General features: G+C 41.1%; 1 protein-coding gene across 7 annotated transcripts in view; it reads right to left on the bottom strand.

Moving 5' to 3' along the window:
• Positions 1 to 24,159, bottom strand: part of SEPTIN11 (septin 11) — a 95,708-nt gene that overhangs the window by 51,713 nt on the left and 19,836 nt on the right. The window lies entirely within an intron of this gene.

Below are 24,159 nucleotides of genomic sequence, written 5' to 3' on the forward strand. Positions count from 1 at the left end.
TATACATGCAACATATTTAAAACTATTTGGCACTTGAACTGATCCCATCTCCACCATCTGCTGTACAGGTGTTCAGGGCATCTTTGCTTCACCCTGCACAGCACCCAGCACAGGCTCTGTGTTCACTGGGACTTCTCAGAGTCTACTGAAGGAGACTGGGATAAGGTAGTCATCATACACTTAAAAAGTTGGGTGGTTTATATTCTTTATAATGTGCTGACTGCCTCCATGACTTTGAATCAATCTCATATGTGTTGGAGGTAATCTGTGAAAACTTTCTTTCCAGGGAAACAGAGGTCAGCTACGGTCCTTCAATTACAACATCATGGTTATGGTTTGGGATTCCAGAAACTAGATACTGAAAGCCTCCTTGAAAACAAGACTCCTGGTATTCTGGCTCTCTTACCAGGTCTTTATATTCAAAATACTAGGGGCACCTGGCTGGCTCAGTAGGTAAAACATACTACTCTTGATCTTGGCGTCATGAGTTCGAGCCCCCACGCTGGGTACAGAGATCACTTAAATAAATAAATAGGTAAATTCAAAATACTGAACTTTGAGTGAGAAAATGACCCTCAAAATTCTATTTTTGTAATAAAAAAGAAAAAAGCTTTGCACAGGATCATTTAATCAGTATTTCTTTTCAAAAAGATTGGTTTTCATTATTCTTCTATTTGTTACACAATGATGAGAGTGATTTCTTTTAATAATCAAGGACTGAGACTCCATTTTCACATCTCTCTGGTCACTATACAGGCAGGGAAATGTGACTCTCTAAATATAGTGATTTTAATGGAATGTTTTATGAACATTATAATGCCTAAGGTCCTTGCCATTCTAAAATTCTAATTCTGTGAAATAAAACTAAAAACCAGCACACTGCCTGAATACCATGATGGCAGCTGCAGGTTTGAGGTCAATGGGACAAAGAACAGATGCCTGGTCTATGAATAGTTTCCTTGAAACCTGCCAACAGTCAATATGAGACTCGAGAGTAGGCACTTCTCCTTGAACAGGATGGCATGGTCGACAGCTCCCGAGCAGCTTTGGTAGCAGGGCCCCATGCACAGCAGGCCTGGGAGCTGGCCAGGCCTCCCAATACCACTGTGTGGCCCCAATTCTACCACCTGCCCCTGCCTCTTCAATACCTCAAAGGTTCAGACATCAGGTATTTTTAGGGTGTTTACCACATACTCCAAGACTTGGGGGAGGAGGATTTGAAAGGAGTCTGGGTTATATTTAGATCTCTTTCCACCACAGCTGCACAATGGCTGTCGTGCATCAGGCCCGGGAGACACCATCACACGAGCCTTCATTTTAGTTGCATCACTGACCTGAACAGTCAGTGAAGGGCCTGAAAAGAGGCAAAGCAAGGAAGAACCATCATCCTACCCTCCCCCTCCTCCCACCACAACAATTCTTTTCATTTCCGGAGGAGGGTGGGGGTGAGGAAAGAGTGGTTTATTACTGTGGATTCCACATTGTTGGGTTTTTAGATTCAGATAGATATCCACCCATGAGCCAATCCTGGGAAAGAATCAGAGTTAGTAATTATAGCTCTCATCCCAGAACCCAATGCACAGCATCTCATATTCTCACCATTTCCAAAACACGAGAAACCACCCACACACCCACTGAGTATTTTTATACCCGCTGAAAACCACATACAAAATGAAGGGTTATAAAACAGTTTGGTCTTGAAATTTTTTAAATTTAAATTTATTTCTTCAGAGTCTTCTAACTTTGTAATATGAAATATGTAAATATTATATTGCCATTTTAAAATTCCATAATTTGAGCCTAATTCTCTGCCCAGGATTAAAAAAATTCTGAGGGCTATTGCCCATCAGTATGTGATTGGGAAAAGGCAAGTAGGAAGTTCCTTCTGTGGTTCATGAGCCGGTTTAAAAACTGGAAAGTGCTATAAGCAAAGCAAAGAAAGGCTCTAAGTCCCACACAGCAGCTGAATTGAATTCCTGCACTCCAACATTTTATGTTTCCATGTTTACTGCTTCTTGCCTTAGCTGCCTCTCCCCAAAAAGTATGGGATCTCTTTTGAGTTACGGATGCGGTCTGAGGGAATTTCATATACAGTAAAACCTTGATTTGTAAGCACAATTCGTTCTGGAAACATGCTTGTAATCCAAAGCACTCATATATCAAAGTAAATTTCAAGAACCACTGGCTCAGTTGTGATCACGTGACATTTGGCACCACGTAAAACTTGTATTACAAGACATCACTTGTTTATCAAGTTAAAATTTATTAGAAATGTTTGCTCGTCTTGTGGAACATTCGCAGAAAAAGTTACTTGCAATCCAAGGTTTTACTGTATTTTCATGTCCTTACCATTACCACACATCTAGAAATGACTCTCAGCATTTTCTAATACTGAACTTTTTGCCTGAGTTCCAGTTCTGACTTTCTGGAATGGTTCCCTTGGGTTGTCCCACCTGTACTTCAAACTGATGTTCCTGAAACTGAAATTGTATTTCTCTATCCCAAACCCATTCCTACTCCACAGTTCTCTATTTCTGTTAATGGCACTTACCTATGCTTGAGACCCTCCTACACCTTGCATAAATTCCAGAGAGTTACCAAGACCACATCCTCCTCTTTATTGTTACCTACTCAACCACCTTCCAACTTGTTTCCTTGCCCCCACCCCACTCCCCCTAATCTTTGTAGCTGCAAAAGGATCTCAGAACACAAAGACCCACAATCCAAACCCCTTGGCCTGCCATCTCAGGGCCTCCATGGGTTAACCCCAAATCCCTTACCTCCTCTCCCACTTCTCCCCATGGAGCACCTTCCACTGCAGCTAACCTGAATTACTTACTGTTCCTCAGACAACCCCCATGTCTCTCCCCAACAGTTTATTCACACCATTTCCTCTACTTGGAAGGACATTTATAGCCAATGTTTACATATGCAAACCTTCCAGATACTGCTGAAATTTGATCTTCAGCATTATCTTTATTATTAAATCTCAGACTTTCAATAAATACTCCCCTTAGCAAAGAAAGGAAAATAATGATTGGATAAAGATGGGTCAGGGTATTTGGTATTCCATGTTCATCATAACAGCTAATACTTATTGAGCATTTCCAATGTTCCAGAAAAGCCTTAATAACGAGTGAACTGGTTAATTTATCTTAACAATTCTATGAAGTAGTTACTATTACCCAACCTCAACTTCAGATGAGAAAACAGGCACAGAAATTTAGTAACTTGCTCAAGGTCACAAAGATAAGCTGAGGAGCTGAAATCTGAGCCCAGAAGTTAGGTTCTAGAATCCAGAGACCTTGCGTTTAGTCACTGGTATCACAGGATGATCGACTAAGTTCTCAGGTAGCCCCAGACAATACAATGGTTTCAGCCACTAACAAAATCTGTTATGTTAAAGTAGAAAAAAATTCTCTAAAATCATAATTCTTCGGCAACCATTAGAGATGGAAGTTGAGAATGAGAATTGGCAAAGTAGCTCCAAATATATTTTCACTGGTCTTGGCAATGCCAAGGCCAGACTGATTTATGCAGCCATGACACATGAAGCCAATAATAAGGCTTAGTTTTGACCATTCTTTAAATGAAAGTGCCAACACAGAGCCACTAGGTAACTAACTATAAGACCTTAATTGAGTTAGTCCTCCATTTGCTAATCTATCCATGGAGGGTCTGTGCTTACATGATTTCTTTGCCCGCTCCATCTTGAAATGAGTTGTGACTAAATTCTATGGTATAAAGTAATTTAATGGCCTCATTTTCTCTTTTTAGGTCACCTCCACATGAACACAATTATGTATTTGTTCACTCAGAATCACTCACTGCTCAGGGGCACCTGGGTGGCTCAGTCAGCTAAGCATCTGACTTCCACTTCGGTCATGATCTCACAGCTTGTGAGTTTGAGCCCCGCCTCAGGTTCTGTGCTAACAGCTCAGGGCCTGGAGCCTGCTCCTGATTTCTGTCTCTCTCTCTCTCTCTCTCTCTCTCTCTCTCTCTCTCTCTCTCTCTGCCCTTCCCCTGCTCTCTCTCTCTCTCTTAAAATAAATAAACATTAAAAAAATATACTCACTGCTCAAAGCATTAAGGGAGCAGATGTTATTTTTGTTATTCATTGATTAACTCTTCCTGCCTTTAACAGGTTTACCATGTAGCAGGATATAATTTAATGTAATACTACTGAGGATAAAAATGATAAAGTGACTTTATGGTTGAGACAGGTTGATATAGGGGGAGAAGTAGCTTTTGGCTAGGGAAATTCAAGGAACATCTTTTGGAGGCCAGAGCTCCCCAACTCTACCAGGGGAAAGAAGTCCAAATTGCAGAAGCCTTCTAGATAAATATTTATCGACCATTTCCAGTGTTCCAGAAAAGCCTGTCTTTGCCCAAAGGGTCAGTTTACTATGAATATAGACTCTGAAGTTTATAATTGACAAGTTTTTCAAAGATGCCTAACTGATTTCATTATTGAAATAATTATAAAATAAGTTATCTAAGAATATATGCCAACACCTACATTCTGAGTGCTACTTTAAAAAAAATTTTTTTATGATTATTTATTTTTAAGACAGAGAGACACAGAGCATGAACGGGGGACGGTCAGAGAGAGGGAGACACAGAATCTGAAGCAGGCTACAGGCTCCAAGCTGTCAGCATAGAGCCCGACGTGGGGCTCGAACTCACGGACTGTGAGATCATGACCTGAGCCGAAGTCAGAATGCTTAACCGACTGAGCCACCCAGGCGCCCCATGAGTGCTACTTTAAATTTTTTTTTTTTTCAACATTTTTTATTTATTTTTGGGACAGAGAGAGACAGAGCATGAATGGGGGAGGGGCAGAGAGAGAGGGAGACACAGAATCGGAAACAGGCTCCAGGCTCCGAGCCATCAGCCCAGAGCCTGACGCGGGGCTCGAACTCACGGACCGCGAGATCGTGACCTGGCTGAAGTCGGACGCTTAACCGACTGCGCCACCCAGGCGCCCCGAGTGCTACTTTAAAATAAGTTCCACAACTCCAAATCTTGCTTAATCAGGAGCAGGATGGCAAAGGGCCTGGAGTCAGACAGACGTGGATTTGAATGCCAGCTTTGCTTCCTACTTTTCTTAGTCTGATGGAGCACTTGGCAGGGTGGCTGGGAGTGAAGGAGTCAGCAAGTATGAGAGTGCCTAACACTTAACAGGTCCTCAGGAAACCTGGGTTTCCTTTCCCTAAATTGGGTGGGAGGAAGAGACGGCTGTGAGTTTAAAATCAGAAATGAATGAGCTCAGCTAGTGCTGCTGGGAACCCCAGGAGAAGCTGCTGATAAGCAAAACCCTCAGACTCACCAAGAAAGAAAGATCACAAAGGGAAGAACAGAAAGAACAAAAAGGAAGTGAAGGAGAGAAAGAAGATGCTAACAGGAAGAAAATTCACCCTAAATAGGAAAGTCATTTACAAAGCTGGGGGGAAGCCACAGAATCACATTCCTGTCTGGAGGCATCAACATCTTCCACAGCTGGAAACCATTCTGGATTCCCCGCTTCACTCTTCACTGTATTTTAATTCAGCCCAGAGCCTCCAGAGGTGAACAAACTGGATGTGCCCAGATGGGTTCTATTCACCATATTCAAAGTGAAAGGCTAGCCCCTTTCTTTACATTTAAAACTGAAGGCTTCTGTGGGTGTGGTTAGGTGATCTATGGCTGCCGATCCTTATCAGACAGAAACAAGAAAGAGAGCATGTTAACCAAGGTGATGTAGGTTTTAATGTACCACGCAAACAATTAGACTTAAGTTTTACTTTTAAAAGTAGATATTACCATTTAAGTTTACAAAGATTTCACCCCTTAAAAAAATATATATATATATACATATATATTTAAGCAATAACTTTTATGCATTCATTTAGAGAACTGGAGATTTTGTTGACAAGAAGTGGCAATTACATTCTTCTCAAAGCTTCATTTTATAGATAATAAGTTATATTGATCCAAGTCAAATCCTGGGCTTATGTTTCCTCATCTGTAAATGAGGTTTAACCAAAAAGCCTCTAAGCAAAGTCTTTCGTTCTAATGCTAATTCTATGGTTGTTTTTTTTTTTATGCTTATTACTTTTGAGAGAGACAGAGTGTAAGAGAGGGAGGGGCAGAGGGGGGGGGGGGGGGACACAAAATCTGAAGCAGGCTCCAGTCTCTGAGCTGTCAGCACAGAGCCCAACACGGGGCTTGAACTCACGAACCAAGAGATCATTACCTGATCATTACCAAAGTCCGACACTTAACCACTGAGCCACCCAGGTGTCCCCTATGGTTTCTTGAGTATGAAAATCACAGACACATAAATCCAGTTGTCATGTTGCTTGAAGAAAGCCAACACAAGGTGGAAAATTCCTGATAGTATATTTTCTCTTCCCAAATCAAGATGGCTCAATTTTTAAATGACCCTTGAAAGCGAGTTTCTATCACTTATCCTGGGAAACTCCAAACCTAATTGAAATCTGTGTGTATACCTCTGTTTTCTGGCTTAAACAAACAAAAATGTAAAGTTAACTATAATTATGAGTTAATTTTTAAAAAATGTTATAAACCCACCCTTTACAGCTGCCCTGCTTAGAAACATTTTTTTATTCCTTCAGCTGTATCTGCTGACTTCCACAAGATTTTTGAAAAGTGGATTTATAGCCTCAAAACAAAAAATAACTCTTCTGTGTAAGTTAATCATCTGTGCTCAAGAAAAAAAGTAAATGTTTATTCATGCTTTTATTCATTCAACAAATATTTATTGTGTGCCACTATGTGCTAGACACTGCAAAATGCTAAGGAGGTGACAGTGAGAAAATAAAGCATCCTTAACTCATGAACCATATAGTCTAGTGGGGCACATCGATGTTAATCAAGTAGTCACTAACATATAATCATAAACTATCCAAAGTACAAGATGTGGTGCAACCTTATAACTCATGTGATTAGCTAGTCATTCTTCCAGGGAATCCACCTGCCTGGAGTATGTAAAAACGGTGTTAGCCTGCACCACTGTCAGATATTAATTTAGTATATAGCCCCTATGTATAGTTGAATTCAGATGAAAGCAGAGTCTATTTGACCAGCATTGCTTGATGGGTGGAGGTAGAAATGACTAAGACTCAAGTCTTAAAGCAAATGTCCAATTTTAAGTACTGCTGAGATGGAACCAGGAGACATACTCCCTCTGCTCTGTCTTATCCCCATAATGATGATGCCCACTAGGAGAAAAGAGAAGGTGCGTATCCTTCTTCATCTTAGGTAGTGCCTTGTCATGAGGTCCTGTTTCAGTGGTACGGGTGCCACCCAGATGAAGCTGGGCAGAGAAGAACATGCTGTGCCTTACATGAAATCCTTGACTGAACACCAGCCAGTGTTTGGAGAGATCCTGGCCTCACCAACTTCCCAAGAAGTAAGTTATACCCAAGTGCCTGATGGATCATTTTCATAAATACACATTCTTATCAACACCACGTTTTAGAGAGTATTGAACTGGTTTCGTATTCTTTTAAAGAAAGCAAAGTTGGTGGGAAGATGGGAGACGCCTTTAGTTCCCAGGCAAAGGGGAAAACCCTGGAATGTGAAGTATCTCAAACCACAACTATGAAGTCTGCAGGGGGATGCCATTAAAGCCAGGCATTGCTGGGGTAATTTCCATAATATAAAACGTCTGAAGCATCTTGTTACCAACGAGGATCCCATTCTTTAAGGATGACTTGGAAAACACTGGCTATGCTGCTTGTCATCTATACCATGAAATCCCAATGTTGGAGCCAAGAAAACCCCCAAGGAAATTGTCTCACACAAGCAGCAGTATAGAGACAGTCAGGAAGAACGAACAGTCACGAGGAAAACCCTAAGAGGAAAAAAAATTGAGTGAGAAGAAGCATCCCCAGGGACCAGCTCCCAAGTCACAAAGCCAGGGAAGGAGCATCCCCAGGGGCCAATTCCCAAGTCACATAGCCAGAGAAGGAGCATCCCCAGGGGCCAGCTCCCAAGTCACAAAGCCAAGGAAGGAGCATCCCCAGGGGGCAGCTCCCAAGTCACAAAACCCAGAGAAGGAACATCCCTAGGGGCAAGCTCCCAAATCAGAAATCCAGGTAGATCAGCTCTGCCCAACAAACCCAAGGAGCCACCCTTAAAAACACCACCAAATAACCAGAAAAGATTTTGACAAATATTGAGTAACTGTCCCAATTTCAAGTGTCCTTTCTAAGTTAAGTCTCTCCAAAAGACTGCCAGAGGAGGAACAAATTTTGCTTTGCCAGATCCTTGCAAAAATAATTTGGTGTAGGGGTTTTCTTTGGGAATGATATGACTACACGGAAATTTTACTTTCTAATTGTTATGTTTCTGTAATATTTGACTTATTATGAACAAACACCTCACACCTTTTAAATGGAAAAGAAATAAAAGATTTTAAACATCAGGAAATGCTAAAAGCAATAATAACAAATAACAAATTATAAAAATCGTTTTAAAGGAAGTAATAATAAAGGGGTAACAGGATAAAATGTGCAAGTATTTGGTTTTTTCTAATAACAGAACCAAGTCCCATTGAAAGTGATAAAAGTGAGCAGAAAAGTAGAACAGCGCAGTGGAAATTGCTTGACATGTAAAGTCAGAGGGCTCAAGGGCAACTTTGGCATTATTTAGCTGTGTGACCTATGGTAAGTCATTTAACTCTCAGCTTCAATTCTGTCAACTTTAAGATAAAGGACTTCACAGGGCTATTGCAGGAATTAGCATAATTCTCTATCCTCACCTCAGTTTACACACTTTTCTCAGATGACCTCTTCCTAGCCCGCCACTTGAGTGACCTTCCAAAGGCTAATGACTGCCTTGGCATAACCCGTAGCCACTTCTCCCTCTTGGGCATCCCTGGTGCCAGCATCACTAAGCCAACATCTCCCAAGTGGAGCTCATCCTATCTTCCATTCTCAATTTAAATCTGTCCTTCCTCACCTTTACTTATGTCAAGTGGCAACATCTACCTCAAGGTATCAGTGAGTCCCTAGAATAACATTGATTAGCATGCATATTGCTATAACCCTGATAAAAATCTGCATAAATTTATAGGCTTCCACCCTCTTGCAGGAAAAAAAAAAAAAGTCCACTGCATAATCATCTTAAACCCCCTGCTAGCCTCTGAATTCAACAGTGAAGACTTCTCTTTTTTAAATTATTTTAAATGTTTATTTTTGAGACACACACACACACACACACACACACGGACAGAGTGTGAGTGGAGGAGGGGCAGACAGACAGGGAGACACAGAATCCAAAGCAGTCCCCAAGCTCCAAGCTGTCAGCACAGAGCCCCACGTGGGGCTCGAACCCACGAACTGAGAGATCATGACCTGAGCCAGAGTTAGATGCTTAACCAACTGAGCCACCTAGGCCCCCCAACCGTGAAGACTTCTTGAGGACATTCGTACCAAGCTGGCTTTTCTCCTTTGTGTCCAAATGTAACAACCACCCACCACACCATTTTTGGCCAAACCTTTCCCACCCAACCCTTTAAGTGACTGAATCCAGTCTATCAGCTGATTTCATGACTTGGATACTCCCCTTTTCCTCACACTACCCCCATTAGACTTCACCAAAATTTGTATCTGTGTAATGTTTCACACAGTCATATTCTCCACCTCCTCATTCTCTGATAAGGAGGCAAGTACAGCTCCCGATTGGTTTTCCCTATAAACTGGGCCAGGTGGACAGACAGCACTGCAGTGAACACCCAGCACCTGGGGCCTGGTCTGCCCTTCTCTCCATTACACTTGGCCTGGCTCTGAAGGGAAGAATTCACAGCGGTTGCTGAGTGAAGCCTGATCCCAAAGCCCTGGACACACAGTGCTGGCGTGGTTCTTGTTCACTGGTACCCCCCAGCTCCTTTCTGTCTTCTCTACATCCTACCTCACATAACACAGCAATGTCCCACACTTCCTCCAAGACCTGGCTGGCTTGTTGTGATTAGAGTCCCACCTCTGACCCATCAGAAATTCGATTTCTCACATAATTAGGAAAGATACTGTTTAAAAGCAGTCCTCAGAAATGGGTATGAGAAGCGCACAGAGCCCCAGCTGCCGCTTACAACCCTGGATTGTGAGGGAGTGGGGGAGGGGGAGGAGGGAGATGGTGTTGAATTATTAGTAAAGCAGACTTTCAGCAAATAGCCACCGAGTGTGACAATCCAAAAATTGCAAAAGTGGGAGCACTTTTTTCTTATAGACAGAATGTGTTTTTAAAAGTCCGTATAAGCTCAGAGAGGTTAAGTCTAACTGCATGCCAAGAATTAACAACAACAAAAAAGACATTTTCTTAAGTTTCCAAAGACCAGTCTTTCTTTTTGAGTCAAAGTGACTAATGCCTGTAACAGCCTAACGTTACAAAGTGCTGATCAGCAGAAAGTCTCATGTTTGGGAATGACAAGGCCCACATGTGCATTCCAGAGACTCTTACAAATTTTGCAGTACTTAGAGGAAGACGAGGTGGGAGGGAAGCAATGTGACAAACAGTCAAGAAGTATTTATAAAAGCACGATCCAATTAGAAACAGATGCTACAGCTGTTCTCTCGCACCACTCCACATCACAGAGATGATGAGAAGCCCTTCCCATGGCTAGCCACCTAGGAAAGTTAATGAAAAAACCATGGAGGAGGGCCATAATGTTTTAAAAACCCTCTGGCTCTGCAGTGGGATCCCAAGTAACTGGATTCCATTTCAAACATATCACCTATCTTGCAGAGGAGAAAACACCCAAATGTCTCACAGTTGCTCATGTGGGTCATTTTTGTCCCTTCTGCCTGCCTTTATGGTGTACTATAGCTTCCATGCAAGCTTTTTCAAAACAGTGATGAATAGGAGGTCAAAGATAATTAATGGCCCTTATCAGTTGGGAGTTTTTTCCTCAACTTCTCATGTACAGTTCCACTCCTCATATTCACACATCAATTCCTCAGTGCTTCCTTTCTGAGAAATATTGTGGCTCAGTTCATGTATTTCTATTCACTGAATGCATTAATCAGCAAATAATGAAATATGGATGGGACACTTCCTTCCCTATGCCACCATTTCTATCACCGGATATAAATTAGCGACTTCCTTTTTGACAGATACCATTTTGTCCTGTCCCTTTCTGATAATGGAAGGGGATTTCAGTTATGGCAATGACCATGTAATGGTAGTCTCTGAAAAAGGAGAAGAAAAAAATCCAAACCAGCTCTAAAGCAGTCAGAAACAAAAGCACCATGGATGTTTCAGCCCCAACCTTGCTAATGAAAAGTAGCCATATTCAGTTCCTAAATCAGGCTGGTCTAGAACATCTCAGAGTGCAGCAATACATTTCTAGCACCTGAGAATTGAGGGGCTATACCGAAAATGACCAACGCCATGGTTAATACATTCTCAGGAAATAGACATACAAGTTAACATTTGATATCACTCAGCAAATATTATTAAACAATCCTGGCCAAAATTCTCAAGTCTTCCTAAGTGTTCTACTGCATCTTAATCTCAATCCTGGATAAAACACTATCAGGGTGGAATGGAGGTCGTTTACATACATTTGGGGCATGTATTAATTTCCTATTGCCATGTAACAAATTACCACAAACCTGGGGCTTAAGACAATGCCTACTTATTAGCTCTTGGTTGTAAAGGTCAGAAGTCTGGGTGTGGCATGGCTGCGTTCTCCGCTCAGGATATTACAAGGCTAAAATCAAGGTGATGGTGTCCAAGCTGAGTTCTGATCTGGAAGCTCTGGGGGAAAATTCCACTTCCAAGCTCATTTTAATTATTGTCAGGATTCAATTCCTTGCAGCTGTAGGACTGACGTCCTCCTGTCCATGATGGCTATCAGCCAGGGACTGACACAAAAGGTCGCCTACAGTTACTAGCCATGTGGCCACCACCTCTTCACAGCCAACAGGGAATCCCTCATGTCCCTCTTCAGATTTCAAATCTCCTTCAAGAAGAGTCTAGTTCCTTTTAAGGGACTGATTAGGTCCTGTCTACCCAGGATAATCTTCTTATCTGAAAGTCAGCTGTGCCATAACATAACTCAATCATGGGAGTGACTGTCCCATCATATTCCCAAATTCTGGGGGTTATACAGGTGTGTTCACCAGGGCACTGGGATTTGGGGGCCATCTTATGATTCTGTGTTATAATATGCCTATATTCTCCCACGTAACTTTAGGATAGGATAATATTAGCACTTACCTAACTCAAAACAAAACACAGCTAAGTCTCCAGGAAAAAAAAGACAAATTAGTAAAAGCATAGTGAAAGAGATCTCCCTCAAGGCACGTTACCACTAACTAGAGAGTCACTTTGCCTTTCCTTCCAATAACGGAAGTAAACTTTGCAAATATTTAAGTGCCTCTACATAATAAGAATTCTAGGAAATGCAAAAGCTTTTAAGGAACTTAAGCCTTATTAGGGGAGAAAGTCACTGAGACAAAACAGAAGACAAATGGAAAATGTCTGGTGATGAAATACAGCACAAAGCTTATCAAGATTGGACAATGGAGATGGACATCGGCCCTAGCAAGAAAGTAAGGTTTCCTTAGAGGAAGACAGATCTGACCTAGGTCATGGTAAGGTTAAATTAGATTCAGAGTGTTGTGGAGAAGGAATGGAGATGGGAGGAGAGAAAGAAGTAGTCTGTCAAGGGAAGCAGCAGGAAAACAAAGAGATCCACAGGGCAAGGAAATCAACGAACTGGAAAAAGTGAAGAATAATTAAGAATAGAGGATATAAGACTTTAAAACTGGTTCACATTTCAGTTTACTGGAAATATTCCTTAAAGTGAAGTATTATAAAGAAACATATAAGCAATACATAACTAAATACATGCCCAGGCTCTGTTGCTGGGTGTTCCAGTGCTGAGTGAGGGATGGGAAATAGGAACAATCATTGACCAGTCATCATGAAAGATTTTTCTGTTCCAACCAGTGCACTTAGGAACATCTCACCAGAGCAACAGACCAAGGGATCTTGAGTGTAGAACTGCCTTCTAGCCAAGGTTTTAACCCAGATTAGAAGCCTGGGCAACCATCCAAATGGTAAGCTATTTCATGCAAACTTCCTTTAGAGCATTTAAAAAAAAAAAAAAAAAAAAGTGTATCTTGCAGAGAACCTAATACATTGACTCCAGTAGTTATGACTATAATTTCTGCCATTCTAATCAAGCTAAAGCTTTCTTCTTTTCTTACTCTGTTCTCCTCAAAAAAATAGAACCAATTAACCCCTAAAAGAGAAATACTTCCACCAGCAGAACAGACAACTTTCTGCCTTAAAGAAGTTAACTGCATATTATAGAAGCATCCATCCAGCCATAAAAGAAAGGTGGTTTAGGGGTTTTCTCACACATATTGGTGTGCTTAGGAAAGCAGACCCAAGGGACTACATTATAATTTTCCTCTATTCTCAAATGTTTGCTACTGATGGACGGTTTTGGATGCTGGCTTCCTTGTCTTGATCAGCTAATGCAAAACAAACCTTCTTTTCACATGCTGCCACAGAAGAATGTTCCCACAGTCCCCTTCACCCCCTCCATTGTCTCTTAAAGAAGCATTTTCATTATCATTATTATCATGGTATTTCTGAATAACCAAGTAGGACGAAAGGAGGATGGACGGAAACCTCTACTACATACAACATTGTTATAAAATCCCATTAGCTCTCAAAAATAGATGATAAAATATGTGCAGCAAATAGCAGAGGTTACAATTTCATGCACGTTGTTCCCACAGAGCACAAAGGGGCTGGGTCAGCAGCCCAGACTTCTCACTGAGATGGGGTCTGGTTCCACCCCAATGCTCCTCGATTAACAGATTAAGAATTAGGGGATATGTGAATGGGAATATGTTTCTGACAGTCTCTGATAGCACGATTAGAGGGAGGCATTAAACTGAAATCAAAACTTGAAAAATTATACCTTGGCAAGAGATCCTTACTGTAATTCATATATTCGGTACGAAGGAAAAACTGAGAAAGTTAAATGAGAGCCAGTGTGAAAGAAAGTCTTAGGCACTGATCCAAGTAGCTGCCTTTAAACTCTTCCAAAGCCTAATGGTTCATTAGAATAATTATTATTCACATAGTGAAAATGAAAGGCAGGCAGGGGGGAAAAAGTGGTAATTACACTGGCAAAAACAAGAAAAGCAACTTTGGCCATTTAGATTTGAGAAAAATCCAAGCCTCAAATCCCTCCCACATAAAGAGGGTCAGACCATATATCTTACTATAATCATGGCTACACAGAGTTAAACCCCTTTTGCCACAATTGCACCAACTGTGCATAGTGAGGTTGGTTATTACCAGGAGTGGGTTTTGTGCACTGTGGTAGCTGCAACCACCAATGTAGGGAAACTTGGCATCTATCCCCCCAGGACTCCTGCTCAAGCCAACTTCCTACACACTCTTTAGCCCAGATATTAATAATTCAGAAGACAGTGTGACAGCCACAAGTCATCTGGCTGGCTACTCACACGCACAAAACACTCAGGGAATAATCACTAATTATTAGTGAAGCTTCAGTCCTCACAGAAGAGTAAAGCACTAATAAATGTACTTTGTACTCTGGGATCAGGGTGGAAAAGTAGACTGATATCTTTTAAAGGTATCAATTCAAAGTTGCCTGGAGTACGTGAACAATGAAGGTTAAAGTATTCAGAGTAGTGAAAAGAGGGAACAGGCTCTACCACTACTTTAGCCAGAGAACTAAAAAGCGGGGTGGGGGGGGTGATATTTCTCTTGATCAATCAACCAAAAAGCAATAACTGAAGATTTATGTAAAGACTACAATGCTAAGTGTGGTTTAGCAAAAACAAACAAGATAACAAGATACCCCAAGATGACCGTGTGTGGTCTCTTCGAGTATTTTCCTCCTTTTGCCACAACCGTCATGTAAATAATGGTTTACTGGATACTTTTTTTTACCACATACTGTACCTGGACCTTTATAAAAAAATCTTCCTGCTTAATCCTTATGACCTCGTGAAACAGATGTTATTAGCTCCATTTTATAGATGAGGAAACAAACCAAAGCTCAATTAAATGGCAGAACCAGCATTCAAACCAGTTTTGCCAGATTCCAAATCCATCACCACCAATACCTTAAACTGGACAACTGACTCTTTTTGAAGCAACCCATCTCTGCACCGAGAATGCCTCCATCCTTAACTATATGTGAGAAATCCTACTCATCCTTAAAATTCCAGGCAAAATCCTATCTTCTTCATTAAGCTTCCCTGGTTCCTTAAATTACACACCACTGCTCTCTATTCACTGTACTGGGGCCACTCATCACATCCAGCATCTAATACTACATTTAGCTTTCCACTGGTCAGGCCCTGGGAAGAATGTGGATTTCTTAAGGACAGGAAACCTGCTTTACTCCTCTTCCTCTGTACGGTACCACAAGGTCACCTGTGCCAGTGCTGTATATTTAGGGTGAATGAATGCAGAGACACAGTTCTCACAGAGTTAACAGTCTTCCTCTGCCTCCCCCAACAAAAAAGGACTGCCATGCAGGCGTGGCATTCGTTATGGGCTAAAATGCCCAGGGTGTGTTTGATGGAAGAGATGAGGTTTAAGAGGGTCATTGGAAAATGGAGAAGAGAGATTAATGCTTCAGCCACATGCTTCAGTATGGTCTCTTCCCAATACTTACAGGCAAGCAATTGTGCCTAGTGTGAAGTCCAACATCATACGGGCTCTTGCTCTCAGGAAATAATCATTCTGCTACGTTAAAGTTAACACTTACAAAGCGCTTATGTGCACTCTCTCCCTCTCTCCATAAATAGATTTATATGCATATGCCAGGCACCATCCTGGGTACTTTACATTGATCTCACTTATCTCTCATCATCACTTCTGAGATAGGTACTATTATTATTCCCATTTTATAGTTGAAGCTCAGAGATTGAGCTGCTCAGGGTGGTTGGTTCCAAGCCAGGCAGACTACCTCCAAAGTGATTGCTACTACGTTAGTAAGGCCTGGCCAACCTTTTATATACCACAGAGTGATATGCATGTCTTGGCCATCAGGGCATATCCACAGCTTCACACAAGTGCATTGTTACTGAGGTCACCATCCCCGGGGTCAGAAATGAGAGTAGCCCTGCCAGACCACAGGTCCTAAGCCACTATGTGGCCCTTAGCCATGCTAAGGGGCGTGGGGAAAGCAGGAAGCAAGAGGAGTAAGAATCTGAGAAGCGATGCATTTCCACAACTGCCCAAACTGATTTATTTTGCACACAAAAAGAACAAGTCTAAACTAAAGATTATAGATTAAAGCTAACAGCCCACAGCAATCTCTCACTCATCTAAAAAGCAAAACTTAGCAAGCCTCCTTATTTCTCTCTAGCAAGGCTATAAAAACCAGTCACAGAAGAAAATCAACCAAAGCTCATACAGAAGATGCAAGGAACATGCATCAGAGATAGAGTAAGAAATGCAGTTAGCCATCCGGACTAATTAAAACCACATGACTAATGCCTCAAATTCCTCACTTCCACCTTGGCTACTCACAGACCACTGAGGAGCGAAGGCAAAGATGGTTATATTTCCCCCTAAAACTTCCAGGAAGTAAGGGCTACAGAAGAAGAAATATTTTCTGTATCCCTGCTTACTGTGTGCAAGGAACTGGCAAGCCATTTTATCAACTTAATTCTTCTTTAAAAAGATGTCCCTTTTGGGATAAGAGGACATCTCCAGATTCATTACCTTATCCAGTCTAGAAGAGGGTAAAGAGGCTTATCAGTCACATACTTAAGACTAAAGAGAAAATAAATATCTGTTGATATACTGATGGAACACCATTTTCCACTTTTCCTGAGTTTATATTAAAAAATAAACCTTTTAGGGGCTCCTGGCTGGCTCAGTCAGTAGAGCATGCAACTCTTGATCTCAGGGTTGTAAGTTCGAGCACTACACAGGGTATACAGATTACTTAAAAATGAAATCTTAAAAAAATAAAAATAAAAATAAACCTTTAAAACTAGTAATATTTTCACCCTCAGGGTTACTAACATTCATAATTCTAAAGCTCACCCTGATCTAGGCATTGGTTGGCAATTTCACTTATGTTGTTTCACTTAATGTAATATTTACTCAGACTCCCATCTCTGAAGGCATTTTACTTGCAATCACATTCCTTTACATGCACTTCTCTGCAGCTTACAATTTGAAACAAATGTCCAGACTGCCAGCCACTGTGGCACCAACACAAAATACCCGTTTTGTTTTGTTTTGTTTGCTAACAATCTATGAGGTAATTACAAATAGTTTACTCAAGGCCATGGAAACCATATTCAGATTTCATCTATTTAGGCAATAATATTTCTGCCTGGGAAACAAATGGCAAAACATTCTAAAATCAAATTTTAATAAATCTAAAGTTACATATTATCGAATACCATTTTCTTCCCCTCCAATAAAAACTGGTAGTTGCTTTTTCTTAAGATTTTTCCTATGGTCTAAATTTCTCTCTCACCAAATATGTACCCTTCAGAATACTCTCCTCCCCACCTCATTCCATATTATATTGTGTAGCTGGACAAAGCCACCTTAAAGCAAATAAGCACACACACATATAAAACTACTTCAGCCATTATGTTCCAAAGCTAAAAATCATTGAAGGCTTCCAGCCTTATTCCAGGTTGGGTATACTTTAAATGACACATACTACCATTTCTCTGGGCTTCAGTTTCATCATCTACAACACAGATGAGAGGGGTTGTTGAGCAAGGGTACATGAATGATGTCTACTTCTTAAATTACGAGATTCTATCACTCACAATGGGATCAGAGAAGAAAAGCTGCCAGAGCCCACATTAGAGTACCTTAGTACAAATATTCAGCCATCAAAACAAAAGTATAAAATACTGAAGCCAAATGTGAAGAAACAACGGAGGGACAGATCCTAATGCAAGTCAAATAGTTGGTTGCCCTGTCCAAGAAGCACAAACTTTAGTACAGTTTTGAAACCACAAAACCAGCCTATTTTCCAGCAGAAAGCAAAACAACTAACTAGCCTTTGTGGGCCTGTATCAATGAGACACAGAAGGCTTGAAGCAGTGGGAGGCCATTGTCATTAGACCATTCCCACACCAAGAGAGCTCATGATTCTAGCCCCATATTTCAGTTTGAAAGTCTCTAATTTTTTTACTCATACAACAATAAGGGAATCATAAGCCTTAGCTCTTGTGTTAACACAAGTACAGGAAGTGAAAAGGGACTCTGATAGATATAATTATAATTCGTGTATCTAAACAGGTGTGTTTTAAAGCTAGAAAGAGTCAAGAGATCTATGCCAAAACAGCAGAAAGGATTGGATGAGGAAAAGAACAGATTCATCGTTTCCCCCAAGTACTAGAAACATCCAGCCGAAGTAACTGAACATTAACCGAAAGCTTTGATGCCCCAGAGCAGCCTATATGATGGCATCCCTGTCTCTCATAGCCACCAGCAGATGCAAACTCTATCCTGGATTTGCATAAAATCATTTTCTTGTTTTTCTTTATAGTGTTACTTATACACCACCTCGGCATAGTCATTAAGAGTCCTAACTTCAAAATAATAGAAGTGCCTACTTCCTTCCTCATGCCACCTATCAGGAAATCCAATCCTCTTCCCTGGAGGGGAATGAATGGGGATACAGAGACTAGGAGAGTTACTTGAAACGAGTAGTTCTCAAAGTGTGGTCAGAGGTTTCCTGGGGCCTCTCTGGGAACTTTTTTGGGGTGTATAAGTTCTTCCTTTTCTAACCATATTTCTGCGCAGCTAAATCTTCTTCATGTACTTCAACTACAACGATATACTGCATTAGAGTAAATGAAAAGCAGATATGAAGACCAGGCTGTCTTCTATTAAGTCAGACATTAAAAAGATCTGCAAAAATATAAAACAATGCATCTCATCAATGTTTTGGTTTGGAAAAATGTATTTATATTGCATAAAACTGTTACGTATGTTAACACAGAATGTGATCATTGTTATTTTTAATATTTTTAATAAATGTTTTTAAAACCTAAAAAAACAAAACTGGATTGATGTTGTCACAAAAACCCCTTGGGAATGGCTATGGGACACACTTTGTTTTGTAAAGTATGCCAACTAACCAAGTATGTCCCAAATTGACACTGTCACAGTAAGCACTTTGGGATGGCAGAGAATTTCAAATGGTGCTCTGTGTTTTAAGTCATTGGATACTCTTTAGTCTACAGGCTAGAGGGGCACACACAGCACCAACAGTAGCCCAAGCTGTGTTACATAACACTTTTACAAGGGCTCACATTTTTACAAAGCGTGCTTCACCATAAATGTCCAAGTGCGTTGAGGACCTAAGTTAAACTTGATTCAATATCATCTGCAGCCCAGCTCTGAAACCGTTAAGATATTTTGCATCATAAACTAGTGGGTGACCAGTGTCCTAAACATGAGGTAAGAGCCTGAAAGGGGAGTTTAGGTTTTCTCCACTGGGCAACTAGAAACCACCAAAGAATCTGCTGACAAACTACCTATCCAGAATGCCTCAGTTCAACTGTCCTTGGATTTGTAGTATAAGCAAAAGTCAGGGGATTTGGCTCCAGTTCTGAGTCTGTGGGCCTAAAGCAGGTCACTTACTCTCCTGGGTCTTGGCTTCCTTCTCTGTCAAATGAAAGAGCTGGATGAGATTACTTCTTTAAAAATCATTCCTGCTCAAACACTCTGTGAAAGCCCAAGCAACAAAAACCCGAAGGCAAAGGCTAATTTTGCCTCCACAGCATCTAGGACAGGGTGTGGCAGAATGTCAGGGATCAACATGGGTTACTGAGCTGTAAACAGTTGACAAGCACCATAGCTAAGGGGTAATCTTAAGGAGGAAGAGGGCAACAGGAAGAGGAAGTAGGGAGCATCAACAGGGACATCCAGGATGTTGGGGTTTTTTTAATTTTTTAATTTTTTAATTTTTGGGACAGAGAGAGACAGAGCATGAACGGGGGAGGGGCAGAGAGAGAGGGAGACACAGAATCGGAAACAGGCTCCAGGCTCCGAGCCGTCAGCCCAGAGCCTGACGCGGGGCTCGAACTCACGGACCGCGAGATCGTGACCTGGCTGAAGTCGGACGCTTAACCGACTGCGCCACCCAGGCGCCCCTTTAATTTTTTTTTTAATGTTTATTTATTCTTGAGAGAGAGACAGACAGAGACAGAAGGTGAGCAGGAGGGAGGCAGAGATAGAGGGAGACACAGAATCTGAAGCAGGATCCAGGCTCCAGACTCTGAGCTGTCAGCACAGACCCTGAAGTGGGGCTTGAACTTACAAACTTAGATCATGACCTGAGCTGAAGTCAGACGCTTAACCAACTGAGCCACGCAGGGGCCCACAGGATACTTTAATCCAGATTTCAGCTTCTGGGTAAAATGTATGACCACCACTAATACTGAAGGGGAAAGAACCCAATTCTTTAGGTTTAAATGGGGGGACTTCATTTGAGTGATCAAAAGAACATGGCGACAGTGAAAAAAGAACCAAAGCCAGAGGGAGTATTCTGGAGGCTCAAATAAACCCTACGTCTCTAGAGACCTTAAGAAATGCCTTCATCAACAAGGGGAGGTAAAAGTGCTACCAATTCACCCAAACTATCAGAGATAAGAATATAAAGATGTCCATGAAGTGTACTGAAATTGTACAAGGACCCCCACTCTAGAAATAGCAGCTTATTGCTTTAAATCTATAAAATGTGCTAACATTCACATGGTTCTATTTATATCCTGGGCTTAATATGCATTAAAGTATGCATCCTCACAACCCTATAAGAGAGATACAATGATCCGCATTTTACAGATGTCACAGAGATATAAAGAAAGTTGCCCAAGGTCTCAGAGCAAGTAAGTAGCAATGCCAGAATTTTTAACCTGCTTCAACACTATGAAATTGTATTAGTGATTCACCTCAGCATTTCTTCCATATAAACAAATGTTAGTTTTTGTCTGGTTTGCTTGACTCGTGTCTCACTGTCAATGAAGTGGAAGGTTAAGTTTAGGATAGTCTGACAAAATGCATGCCAAGCTGGAGAGTTGAACCATGGATGGAGGAGCCCTGGGGAGATGGTCATGCTCTGAGTATCAGCAAGACACCTGCTTTCCTTGTGCATGCTCTGTGTGGCTGCCTCATATGCATGCGTGTGTCTCATGAAGACATGCCAACAAGGTCCATCCAGTCCCTTTAGCGATTGGATCCCCAATCCCGTACAGCAACATGGAGTTTTGCCCTTGACCTGAGTGAAGGTGCTAGAGAGCCAGGTCATAGCTTGGGAGAAATTGGCCCATTCCTCACCCAGGCAGAAGGTAGCAAAGAAGGGTAGAGAAGATGGACCCTTGCAAGGAAAGGGCTTTGATTTGTTTTTAAAAGTTTCAAGCAATAAAGTCCTGCAAAATCTTCTTGCTTCCACTAAGAGCAACTAACTCAGGGCATGCCAAAAGATGCTTGACCGAGCCTGCTTTTCAAGTAGAACAGGCACAATCATTGACTCCAGGGACTCATCGCTCAGTATCTTCACAAATACTTTTTATTTCCAAAAATGTGTAACAATCACTTTTGGATGGCACATAGTTCAGAAAGAATTGAACTCAAATCTTGATACCACTTACTTACCAGCTGTGTGAATTGGGCAAGTTATTTAACCTCCTAGAGTCTGTTCTCTCATCTGTAAAATGGGATAATTATGGCACCTACTCGTAAGTTTGACTAAATGAAATGATGCATATAAAGTGCTCAGGCACAGTACCTGCCATACACTGAGTATCCAGTATTATTACTTATTATTATTACTAAGAGAACTTTTTAAACCTGGAAATAACCCACTTGAAAGGAATATTAAAAGGGGATTTCTCCCCCACCTCCAAACTGCTAACGTAAAGGCCCTATCACTAACCCAAGCTCCCTTGCTTGTCCTCCAGCTAGCTCAGTGTGTACTCAACTGTTAATTACAAGTTAGGTGTTAATTAACTCATAAAAGTCTCTTCAAGTCACAGAGCATTGAATGTCTGCATCTCTGTAAAAAAGGCTGGATTCTTGAGCTCTGTTACTTTTCACGTCCTGGGTTCCGAGCTCTTCCCTTTCTGTCTCCTCTTTGAGTTGTTTCTAATTTATTATTTCAGGACATCTCCCACTGGATGAATAGACTCTGTTTCTTAACAGTTGCTACATTCTTGTTCCCTCTAAACCACTGAGCAAAAGACAAAACAGTTGTTAACTATAATTAAATGAACTTCTGTGAAGAGTGAACTAGATTTCTAAAGCAAGACCCAAAATACAAACCAAAAAGACGATGACACATTTAAAGCTTCTGTACAACAAGACACCAAAAACAAAAGTAAAGATACATGGCAGACTGGGAGAAGATTATTTGCACATATAAAAGGATGAACGTCAGCAAAATAGAAAGAAATAGCCCAGCTGGGGGTTGGAGTGGGGGGGAGGGGTGGAAGGCAAGCATGTGAATAGGTTATTCACAAGAAATAAGTACAAATGGCCAATGACCACATGAAAAGATGTTCATCCTCACTATAATCATGGCAGTTAGATAGCCTAACCACCTGAAGATTATTGTATCTTGCAGTGCCACTGACCATCTTGACTTAAGAATTACTTAGGAAAGTAATTTCCATTCCTATATTTTAAAAGGCCTATTTTTTTTTCAACGGTTTTTATTTATTTTTGGGACAGAGAGAGACAGAGCATGAACGGGGGAGGGGCAGAGAGAGAGGGAGACACAGAATCGGAAACAGGCTCCAGGCTCCGAGCCGTCAGCCCAGAGCCTGACGCGGGGCTCGAACTCACGGACCGCGAGATCGTGACCTGGCTGAAGTCGGACGCTTAACCGACTACGCCACCCAGGCGCCCCTAAAAGGCCTATGTTTTAAAGGACCATGTAAAGCTGGACAGAAAAGAGGCACTGTAAGTACCACCTGGCATTTCATACCCAGACCCTCACTGGCTCATTCCGATATTCTTTTAAGATGAGCAGTGTATCACCAAATATCCCCACAGTCATGACCATGTTAAGGTGGCTCTCTTTCCCCCACTTTCCCAAGCAAATACTACCCTTTTAAGTAGCTCGTAAAAGTCTTGGTATATTCACAAGTGTTATGCTACACTCAGACAAGATTCAGTGATCATAATTAAGACACATTTAGCTAAAATAATGAACTTCAATACTCTGTTACAGAACAACGCATAAAATGATTTAAGTTTTAAAAATTGTGTGATCTCTCACCAACCGACATCTCAGGCAAATGTGCATGAAGTCTCTGGTGCCATTTTTAGATCTAATTTAATATTTAAATACCAATATCTTAAGTGATAGGCTTGGGAAAAAAGAACTCTCTGAAATTAATATAAAAAACACAAAGATGCATGGAACAGTGTGATAAGCATCAGCTACAAGTCAGTCACGAGTAAAAAAACCCAGCTCTGCAACTGTTGCGGCAGGTTGATTCTAAGTCCCCTTTTCTTTAATTGTAAAGTAGGGATAGTATCGATATTAAAGGTTTGCTATAGTTTCAACTGACATAATAGAAAGCCCCTGGTATAGTCTTGACCACTTTGAGCAATTTCATAGTAGACAACATTTAAAATATTTATCAATTTAATGTCAATTCTGCTAGCCATTGAATACATTTATATGGTACACACATACAGATATCACACATAAACTGTAAAAAAATGTGAAGATTTGTTCTTCCCATGAATCCTGTATCCTCACTTCTACAGGACGAGACATCTATGAAAAACCACTTCTCACGCTATAATCTCCAGCATTTTCACCAAGCATGTTGGCAGTTCTCAGGAAGGTAGTAAGTAATAAAAACACTCCAAGCAGCACACTAATTGCTACACAGAATAGCTTCAGGGGTTGTTGCCATACATATAATTTCAATAATTAGGAAAAATAAACCCAGGGAAGACCCTCAACGCAGCATCAAAGAGAACTACAAAGAGAACAACCTTTACCATTTCCCAAGGCTGCCTCACCCGGTCACTCCACAATATTTTCTGATGAACAGGAGCAAATTATCTTATGCTTTGTCAACTCCAATTTTTATGGTCTGAGCAACCCAGGGCTGAGACAAGAAACAGGTGAAATGAAAATTAAATCTT

Source organism: Neofelis nebulosa, chromosome 3 (assembly GCF_028018385.1).
Source record: "Neofelis nebulosa isolate mNeoNeb1 chromosome 3, mNeoNeb1.pri, whole genome shotgun sequence".
NCBI lineage: Eukaryota > Metazoa > Chordata > Mammalia > Carnivora > Felidae > Neofelis > Neofelis nebulosa.